The sequence below is a fragment of the Vicia villosa genome, unplaced genomic scaffold (assembly GCF_029867415.1).
Source record: "Vicia villosa cultivar HV-30 ecotype Madison, WI unplaced genomic scaffold, Vvil1.0 ctg.000733F_1_1, whole genome shotgun sequence".
NCBI classification, from domain to species: Eukaryota; Viridiplantae; Streptophyta; class Magnoliopsida; order Fabales; family Fabaceae; genus Vicia; species Vicia villosa.
Genome location: NW_026705329.1, coordinates 233,004 through 242,505, shown reverse-complemented (window position 1 = coordinate 242,505; position 9,502 = coordinate 233,004). Strand labels below are relative to the sequence as shown.

General features: G+C 36.7%; 1 long non-coding RNA gene across 1 annotated transcript; it reads right to left on the bottom strand.

Annotated features, from left to right (window-relative positions):
- Positions 1-6,945: 6,945 nt before the first annotated feature.
- On the bottom strand, positions 6,946-9,282 carry LOC131630783 (uncharacterized). The gene is made up of 3 exons (XR_009292491.1): positions 8,051-9,282; positions 7,673-7,951; positions 6,946-7,571 (listed from the first exon to the last, which is right to left on the bottom strand). It is a non-coding gene; the product is annotated as an uncharacterized LOC131630783 (long non-coding RNA).
- Positions 9,283-9,502: the final 220 nt, after the last annotated feature.

Below are 9,502 nucleotides of genomic sequence, written 5' to 3'. Positions count from 1 at the left end.
CTTTGGCATAGACGTCTCGCCCACATAAATTTTGACTTACTTAATAAAGTTGTCACAAAAGATTTAGTAATCGGCTTACCTAAAATGAAGTTTTCAAAAGATCATCTATGTGATGCTTGTCAAAAGGGAAGGCAAACAAAAATCTCTTTTAAATCAAAGAACGTGGTTTCAACATCACGCCCTCTTGAACTACTTCACATGGATCTCTTTGGCCCTTCAAGGACTAAAAGCATAGGTGGAAACATCTATGGTTTTGTCATTGTCGATGATTACTCTAGATTTTGTTGGACAATCTTTCTACCTAGTAAGGATCAAACTTTTCCAGCTTTCACACAATTTGCAAGATTATGTCAAAATAAAATGAACACCAAAATAGTTGCAATTCGAAGTGATCACGGTGGAGAGTTTGAAAACTATCTTTTTGAAAAATAATGTGATAAACATGGAATTGAGCATAACTTTTCAGCTCCTAGAACACCACAACAAAACGGGGTGGTTGAACGTAAAAATCGGGTTCTAGAGGAGTTGGCAAGAACAATGCTGAATGAGGGTAGTCTACCTAAGTATTTCTGGGCTGACGCGATTAGCACCGCATGTTATGTTTTGAATAGGATAATAATACGTCCTATACTGAACAAAACTCCCTATGAATTACTAAAAGGTAGAAAACCAAATGTATCTCATCTCCATGTATTCGGTTGCAAGTGTTTTGTTTTGAACAATGGTAAGGATAATCTTGGTAAATTCGATGCTAAAGCTGATGAGGGCATCTTCCTTGGTTACTCACAATCTAGCAAAGCATATCGGGTATATAATAAAAGATTACTTATAGTAGAAGAGTCAGTACACGTTTCTTTTGATGAATCTTATACAAAATATGTCGAGAAAGGTCTTTCGTTTAATGGTGCAGGTCCATCCACTGAAGACATTGTCAAAGATAAGGAAGACGAGAGTGAAAATATTGTAAAGAAAGATGTTGAGAAAGAGAAAGATGAGTCTCATGATGAAAATGAAAAGGAGAGCATCTCAAACAATGAAGAACTTCCTAAGGCCTGGACAAATGTGAAAGACCATCCAATTGACAACATAATAGGAGACATCTCAAAGGGCGTTACAACACGCTCAAAGATAAAGTGAATTTGAGATGAGTCTCATGGAGCTGCTCAAAAGATTTGGAATGAGTGAAGCGAAGGAGATTGACACACCTATGGCAACAAATACTAACCTAGACAAAGATGAGAAAGGTAAAGAGGTTGATGTGAAATTGTACCGAGGTATGATAGGTTCACTATTGTATCTTACTGCCTCAAGACCAGATATTATGTTTAGTGTGTGTATGTGTGCAAGATATCAATCTTGTCCAAAAGAATCTCACTTAAAAGCTGTCAAAAGAATTATGCGATATTTACGTGGAACTACTACATATGACCTATGGTATCCAAAGGGAAACGAGTGTTATTTGGTAGGATTCTCCAACTCAGATTTTGCTGGCTGCAAATCCGAAAGAACAAGCACCAGTGGAACATGTCATCTATTCTCAAATTCATTGATAAGTTGGCATAGCAAGAAACAAGTATCGGTTGCATTATCTACTGCTGAGGCAGAATATGTAGCTGCCGGAAGCTGCTGTGCGCAGATATTATGGCTCAAGCAACAACTTCTTGACTTTGGCATTAAGCTTGATCGTATACCTATCATGTGCGACAACACAAGTGCCATAAACTTGAGTAAGAATCCTGTCTTACACTCACGAACCAAGCATATTGAAATAAGGCATCACTTCCTAAGAGATCATGTAGAGAAAGGAGACGTTATATTTGAACATGTAGAGAGCAAGAAGCAACTAGCTGACATCTTCACCAAACCTCTAGCAACGGAGCAATACTTCAACATTCGTAGGGAATTAGGGATACTCGATATCTCTAATTTGGGCTAATTACGTTTGTTTCTCTTAAGGTTATTCCTTTACTTTATATATATATATTGATTTCTCTCAAGCTAACATTTCTCTTAGTGTAAAGGTAGTTCATCATCAAGCCAGGCATCATTCCACATTGACTAAAGGCTTCCACTAAACGGTGACACCTACATATTGAGAAGACGGTAACATGGTTGTTGTTCACTTCCAAAAATATCATTGATGCTATAATATGCTATCAATTAACATGCTTATAGTGACTTCATACATATATCTTTCTTGCTCATATATGTGTTTCATCTTTAATCATAGCATATCATATTCTAAACATACAAGCAAGTAACTAGGCATAAACACATCTCATATAGAGCATTTTCACAAATTTTGGGAATTTAGGTCGACCTAATCTGCCTCTGAGTCGACCTACACAAGTCATTTTTCACCATACAAATTAAAATGCCCAGTTACGTCGACCTACCCTTCCTCTAGGTCGACCTAATCTGCATTTTTTTTGGCTTTTCTGTTAGGTCGACCCAGCCCTAAATTAGGTCGACCTACTGCTATAAAATTTTCCCAAATTGGGTCTGTTGGTCGACCCGACCCATACCCACTCATACATAATAATCTCTTTTACCTCCTTTTGCTCATTTGCATACCATTTGTACGGCCAACCCTAATTCCTCAAGTGCAAACTCTGTCACAAATCTTCTCTCTCACTCTCCTACTCAACAAACATGCCTCCAAAATCAAGAAAGGGAAAGGAAGTTGCTACCAGTTCATCTTCTCAACCGGTAAGTGCTCTTGTTCATCCTGACTGTAGGGAAAATTTTGAGAAGTGGCAGATGAAACGAAAAATTGTTAAGCAATATACCTATGATCCAAATCTTGTCAAAAATATGCATATCCCCGATGTCGCTGATCTGATTGAACATCAAAATATTCATCCCTTAGTGCAATGTGATACTCCGTACTGTGAAAATACTGTCAGGGCTTTCTATGCAGGATTTACAAAAGGGGATGGTTGTAATTTCCGATTCAAAATGGGCTCTAGGTCGCATGTTGTTGAAAAAAGGGCTTGGATAAGCATCTTTGGTCTCAAAATTGTAGGCGATGAATTCTGTATGGAAGACGGGGATGTACCGGGAAACTATGACCATGTGGCCTACATGAAATCTATCCTCAAAGACCCTTCCGTCTTTGACAAACCAAATGAAATAATAACAGCCGGTCACCTGAAGCGAGATCCTAGGCTCCTAAATTGGGTCATCTCAAGAATCATTCGACCAAGAGTAGGAGGGTACTCAAGAATTGAACGGAATGAAGTTGTGCTCATGTATCTGCTGCAAAACAGAACGCGTGTACATTGGCCTTACTTTCTAACTGCTAAGTTTCATGAAGTCCAACAGAAAACTACCGCCCTGTGTTATGGATCAATAATTCAAACAATTATCAACCATTTTGGCATGAGGCTTGATCACTTGCACTACATCAGCATGCAACAATCTCAAGAATTCTCACAAACAACCTTGACCCTTATGGGATACCATTGGAATCCAGTTAGAAAAACCTAATATCTCATTCAAAAGGGAACCGGGAAGGTTATTTACAATTATGATGATCCCACGGAGTTTGGAAACATTGCAGGTAATGAAGAAGAAGGATTTGATCAAGACAATGCAAATGATGATGATCACCATATGGAAGATGTTGCACAAGATACGGATGCAAATTGGAGATATGTTCCTCCTCAACAAGAGGATATCCCTTGGGGATATACAGCTCCACCTCTGCCGGATCAAACCAACATCATATCCATGTTAGAGAATATGCAACTCCTACAACAACAGCACTTCGACACACAGCAACTCCAATTCCAACAAATGCAACAGCTTCAACAAGACCGCTATGATGAGCAACAACGCCAATATCAATCGTTATATGGCTTGGTTCAGGACCACAAAGCTGACTTTGAAACATTTGCATCCAACTCCACTTTAAGACAGAATCAATATGAGGAAACGGCATTGAACCGTCATGCCAATCTAAGCCAAAGCTTCAATACCCTCAATCTTTCTGTGCTTGATCTGTTGGAACAAGTTGATGAAGATCGTCCTCATACATTTCAAAGAGGAAGGGGAAGAAGGGGCAGGCGTTAGGATGCATTCTCCATCATACCATCATGTCATTGCATTTCATTTCATTATCATTATGTTCAATTGCTATATGTTGTCGTACTTTTTTTTAATCTCTTGGATTATTATGTATGTTAAAGTGTACCTTTAAATATGTTTGGTTCTTATGCTATCTCTACCTATATTTATCTATTATACTATGCCATGCTAGCGCTATATCTATTTTATCTCGCTACTCGCTTCTACTGTCCCGTTGTTCTATTTCTTTTGATGTTGTCAAAGGGGGAGATAGGTGCTGAGAGTACGGGGGAGCTTGGGCTCAGTATGAAGAAGCTTCAGCTTACACATACAAGTCCGGGGGAGCTATCACTACGTGTTGACGAAGCTTTTGCAACCGGTTTGCCATCATCAAAAAGGGGGAGTATGTGAATACAAGATCACACTCACAAAGGTGTTTTTGATCCATGGCAAACTCCACAAGCAAACAAGCAACAAGGCACAAGCAGAAGAACTCAAAGAAAAGCAAGCATTGGTCACTCAAGACAGAGCAGGTCGACCCACTATACATATAGGTCGACTCAATACAAGTAAAACAAGAAGAACTCAGAAAAACAGCAGTCAGGTCGACCTACTCCCAACCCAGGTCGACCTAAAGTGGAGAAATTTACACATCCCTCTGATAGGTCGACCTACATAACAACTAGGTCGACCTAAACTGAAGAAAAATTCCCAAAACGCATCTGAAGAGGATTCTGGTCGACCTACTTCCTTAACAGGTCGACCTAACTGGGAACAAATGTTATGCAGCTCTGTTAGGTCGACCTAAGCACTACAAGAGGTCGACCTATCTGATCAAAAATGCCAAAATTTCTGGTTTTCTCAGCTCCAACTGATTAGCTCTCATATATATTGTCCAAGGTTCATTGTTGCAGCTTCTCAACACCCACAACTGAAAGATACACAAAGGCTTCTCATCTTCGTTCTTCATCATCTCCAACACAATTACACATAATCATTCTTGCGTTGAGGGTTAGTGATCGAGTTCGATAACGTCCATGGAACGGAATTGAAGATTCCTAGTGGGTGAAGATTTGTGGGGTTTTTGGTGAATAAAATCTGAGGGTTTTGTCCTCCAAGATTGGTGAATTTTTGGGGTTTTCATCAAGAGACTTCATCAAGGATCCAGCTGAGTGTGAAGATTGAAGAACAAGTGTTCAAGCAAATTCAAGACACTGCAGAAAGGGGTCAAAGTGAAGCTCTTGGAAGACCTTGATCTGGCTCAAGATCAAGGGGGAAGAAGATTCAAAGGATCGACAAATTTGGTTTATTGTTTATCGCTTTGTTATCTTCTTTGTATAAACTGCTTTCAACATTAATGGAAGATATCCCAATTTCAGTTTGGAATTGGGGGCAGACGTAGTCGTAGCGAGGACGATCGACGAACTGCCTAAACAAATATCGTGTTCTTGTCGCTTTTATCTTTTCATTTACGTTCTGTTCATATTTGGTTATAATTGCAAATTGATCAACGATTCGAGTGTTAAAATTGTGAATTAAGAACTTGCATAAACATCACAATTCATCACATATTGAATCACCATCAATTTGATCATTATCACCAAGTGTTTTTGTTTTTGCTTCTTTCACTATTACTGCATTGCAAATCAAAGTTTATCAAATCAGAAGTTAATCGATTTTCTATAGTGAAACATATTGATTCGATAACATATCATTTCATCGTTAATCTCAATTATCTTGTGGTTTTGTCACATATACGACCCTTGCAATAACGGTCCGGAATAGACGCAAGTCGATTCAGAACCGCTTTCGCCTTAGTTCGAAATAATTCCGAAAAACTCTGTGAGATCTATTCACCCCCCCTCTAGATCCTTAGGCCAGCGTCTAACAACTTACATGTCATTAATAATATTATATTGCATTTACACGTCATTAATAATATTAGGTTTAACATTTCAGAAAATAAAGAAATCAAATTAAAAACAAATCTTTTTAAATTCAGTAACCCTAAATCCCAATCGTATCTTCATCTCTTTCGTCTATCTCAATTTTCTCTGCATCTCTTCATGCCTCTTCATCTTTGTTATTTCTCTGAATCTTCTCTTCACTTATATCGTTCATTCATCCATTCTCAGTTCTACCTTTATCACTTCCATGTCAGCTAATTCTTATGCCGTATCCAGCAACAGTTGCGTGTCACGAAGAAGACAGGTTCGCTGCTTCTGTGACCTTGATTCGCCGCTCACTACCTCGTGGACGAAGGAGAATCTTGGGCGGAGGTTTAATGGTTGTGGTTTATACAAGGTAAACACTAGTTTGTATCTAAATGGTTGAATTTTATTCTTGTACGAATTTGAGAAGTTGAAGGACCTGATTATGTATACTCGTTTAATGGATGCTTCTGTATGAATTTCAGTTGCGGGGACGAAAGGGGTGTAATTTCTTCAACTGGTATGATGAAGAAATGCCGGTTCATACTAAGGAGGTGATTTTGTCACTAATGAAGATAATTTATGGAGACAAGAAGAAGGATAATTTGAAGATGAAACAAGATGACAATTTGAAAAAAGAAGCTGAGGTTCTGCCAAGGATTAGTTATTTTAGTTGTAGTGTTCATTATGGGATTGATATGTAATGTTATGTTGAAGAAGTGTTGAATTAGTTGTCAAGAAGCTGAATTAAGATGTTTTAGTTAGTTGTTAATTGTTATAGCAGCTAAATTAGATGATTAGAAGCTGAATTAAGTGATGTATGTTGTACTTTTCAAATGTAAGTTGTTGAATTAAGTTGTTCCAATGAATTAGTTGTTGATTACACCATTAGTTGTCATTACAGCAAAAGAATAGTGTTAATTTTCAAAATTTAAACCATAACAGATAAAGAAGGATAATTGTCATTACATAAACAACCATTATATAGCAAAACATAATTGTCATGACAGCAATATATGCTGAATTGTCATTACACCAAAACATAACTTGACTGTGATCTACTTGTCATTACTACACCAAAATATGGACTAATTTTCATTACAGAAAAATATTAGATTTAACAGTCAAAACACCAAAATAAAAGGCCTAAGTATCATCTAATTTTGAGATGGTTGTGTAGTCTGTGATCCCTGAGAAACAACAACCTCAACTTCATTAGCAGTTGTTTTCTATTTCTTGTTTTTCTGCTGTCCACTAGAGCTAGCCTTGCTTGTTGTCTTCTACTTGTTTCCTCCCTTGGGAATCTACCTGTCAGCAGCGCTTTTGCCCTTAAATGTCCTTGTGTTAAGTCCATACTTGTGACATTTTTTGCATTTGACTGTCTTCAATTGTCTTGGCAGCACACCAGGTTTTCTTTCCTTATTATTGGATTTGTTCCTTAACTTTTTTGGCCTTCCTGGTGCCCTTCTCATTAGTGGTGGATTAATGTACTCAGTATTTGTCACTGGCCATAGTCTTGGTCCATTTGAGGGTAGCACAATGTGGGAGTAAGTGGCCAGATATTGTGTCTTCCTGCAAACACAAGACACACAAATTATGGATACAGATAAATTTCACTTTATATTTCAGGAATATCAACTACATGTTCAGCAAAAATGTCTACTACATTATACCCTTTTGCATCTGAAATTAACTATAAGACGTCACCATCAGTGTTTAGAGGCTTAAGTCCAGTCTGAAATGATAGCTTTGGATGGTGGTACCACAAACACTTGAAGTTGGCATACCCAAGATGTAGCACTTCTGCTCTAAAGTCTTTATAGTTCGCAAAATCAACATCAAACGCTTCATCCATCTCATAAACTAGACCCTCAACATACAATTTGACAGGGAAGATGATAAATCTACCCCCATGGTTGATACGTAGCCTCAACCTCTGGGGTTCACTTGGCCTACGCATATCACAAACAAAACAAAAAAAACCTAAGCACATAATACAAACAAGAAAAACCCTAAGCACATAGCACGAACAAGAAAAACCCTACAGATACCTGAAATAGTACTTTGAATTTCCTTTCGAAGCCATTGTTGTCCTTGATGGAAGATGGAATAAGCACAGAGACGAGAATAAGAGAGACTGGGAACAAGAAGGGTCAGACGAGGAACACTAGCACACTGATTCTATTTGAGGAGATTAGGGTTGATATTTTACTTGTGAATTAAAACATTAATTACAATCAATTATTTTAATGAATTAATAATTTAAATTTCCACATATGCAATGCCACTTCATTAAACATCTGACCACATCAGCTTTTTTGAGTGAAAATGGGGGTTAGGATCAGTTTTACACACTTTAGGCAAGTACAGGGGCTGCTTTGTTTTGTTTTAAAAATGAAGGACCAGATTCGTGAGTTGATCAAAATACGAGGACAAAAAGTGTTATTAAGCCTAATTTTAAAGGATGTTTATAAATCAACTACACCCGTGCATCGCACGTTTTTCTCTCCAAGTAATTTAAGTGCGGTAGGTTTATAATTTGATTCTCTTTTCATTAAGCAATTCAGAAAATAAAATAAAAATGGTACAACTTTAAATATATATTTATTTTTACATCAGACTCTTTTGCAGCATAATAGTAAACAAATAAATTAGATTATTCTCCAAAATTTACGTCAGACAAATTTGCAGTATGATGGTGAACAAGAAAATTAGGCAATTCTCCATAATATACATTAGACTCACTTGAAGCATGATGGTAAGCAAGCAAATTAGATAATTCTGTAGAATATACATCAGGCTCACTTGTAACAATATGGTAATCAAGAGAATTAGGTAATTTTCCAGAATTTACATCATAATTTCTTTAACTAATGCCTAACAAGCCAAAATGGTAAACTTGCAATAATATAGTAAACAAGCGAATACAGTCACTATAAGTATAGTATGCATAACAACTATTTTAGGATTACTCCTTCATAGTTTCTGCACTACATCCTAAAAAGGTCAAGAGGGATAAATGAAATCTAATGGTCTCCAACTTCTCAGATTCTCAGGTCGAAAATAACAATGTCGTTCCAATTACTTGGTTAACTAAGATAACTCTCAAAGAGGCCTACACTGAGTGGTGGATTTCAAATTGACTTATTTAGAATTACTGCATCAAGATCAACATCACTATACCCCACGTCATATTGTAACTGCTCTCAAGTCCAAGTTAAGACTTATCTCACCACATAAGTATCACCAATACACCCAACAAAAGTAACAAGTATTTCACATAACCAAGTATAATAATAATAATAAACAATTATATATATATATATATATATATATAAATTTTTATTAATTTTAATAATTTAATTAAAAATATAATAAACTTGCAAATACTTAAATATATTATTAAAAAAATCAACAATACATTTTACAAAATATATAACAAAGTATGTTGGTTTTATGATAAACCTTTTAATATTTAATAGTAAGTTTAATTTTTTTTTTTA